Source organism: Galeopterus variegatus, unplaced genomic scaffold (genome assembly GCF_000696425.1).
Source record: "Galeopterus variegatus unplaced genomic scaffold, G_variegatus-3.0.2 Scaffold12498, whole genome shotgun sequence".
NCBI lineage: Eukaryota > Metazoa > Chordata > Mammalia > Dermoptera > Cynocephalidae > Galeopterus > Galeopterus variegatus.
The window spans coordinates 30,635-32,097 of NW_007738609.1; positions in this window are offsets into that span (position 1 = coordinate 30,635).

Sequence of the window (1,463 nt, forward strand, 5' to 3'; positions counted from 1 at the left end):
AAAAAAACACAAGGGATGGTAATACTCATTCAGATTTGTTCAAGGTGGTTTGGATTTTCATGAGCCCTTCCCACTCTGCAGAGTACTTAGAAGACAAGGCCAACTGTCAAGTAGATTTAAAACCAAGCCATCAGATGTTGCTCAGTGTACATTAATGTTAGTTTCTTCGTGAAAAAAATTATCTCTTCCAGATCAGTGAAACAAAAAATAGATTTTCAGTGAAAATTGAAAATGAACAGAGGTCAGAAAAATAATAGCATAGTTAGTGATTTAGTCAGGTGGATTTTTGTTGAAGGTACACTTGATTTCTAGTGTGTTTTGCATAGTGTATAACTAGAAATAGTTACATTTAGTAACAATTCAAGACCAAAGTTGCTAGCATCATTTTGCTGTTGTGCCAGCTAATATTTGTAGAGTCCCATTAAATGTAAGTACACTGAGAACATCAAATGTAGAGGAAACAGTCCAATAAACAGCGTTCCAGTAGGAAGAGAAAAGAGCAATGTTCCACCTCTGGGCTTGACCACTGTCACCCTCACTGGACCTGTCCCGGGTTTCAGACCTTAACTCCTGGGCTCTTGGCTTGACTTCTTGGGTTTCTAACTCCTGGCATTTAATAACTGTTCTTTCCAGTACCTTGTTTTTCGATTTTTATTGTTTCAGAAATAATCATGTTTCAAAAAATGCACAAAAGCAAAGAATATTTAATCACTGAACAGAAGTAAATACTGTTAATATTTTGATATATAACCTAGCTTTTTGTATGCAAGTTCATACTTTTTAATTTTGTTTAATCAAAAATGAAGTCATCTTGGGCCGGCCCGGTGGTGCACTCAGTAGAGTGCGGCTCTTGGGAGCACAGCGCCGCTCCTGCCGAGGGTTCGGATCCCATATAGAGACCGGTCAGCTCATTGGTTGAGCGCGGTGCGGGCACGACACCGAGGGTTGCGATCCCGTTACTGGTCACGAAAAAAGACAAAAAGGGAAAAAAAAAAAACGAAGTCATCTTCTACCTACTAATTGTAACCAGCTTGTTTCATAACATTATTTTTCTGTGTCATTAAATAATAACATCAATTTTTTAAAAAAAGAAAATATACAATAAGTTACTGTTAATTATAGATACCTAGCACCACTGTTGAATACTAGAACATACTCTTCCTATAGACATGTAATTCTGTATCCAGTTACCAACCCTTCTCTATTCCCCCTCCCCGCTCCCCTTTCCATCCTCTAGTAACCATAATTCTACTCTCTACTTCTATGAGCTTACTTTTTTTTAGCTTTCACATATGAGTGGAAACATGTGGTATTTATCCTTTTGTGTCAAACTTATTTCACTTACCATAATGTCCTGGACTTTTTTCATAAAAACAAAACAAAAACATCAGACACTGCTTTACATAAGTAGTCAGTTATAATAGTAACTTTAGTTATTGATGATTAATAGCTTTTCCATGAGA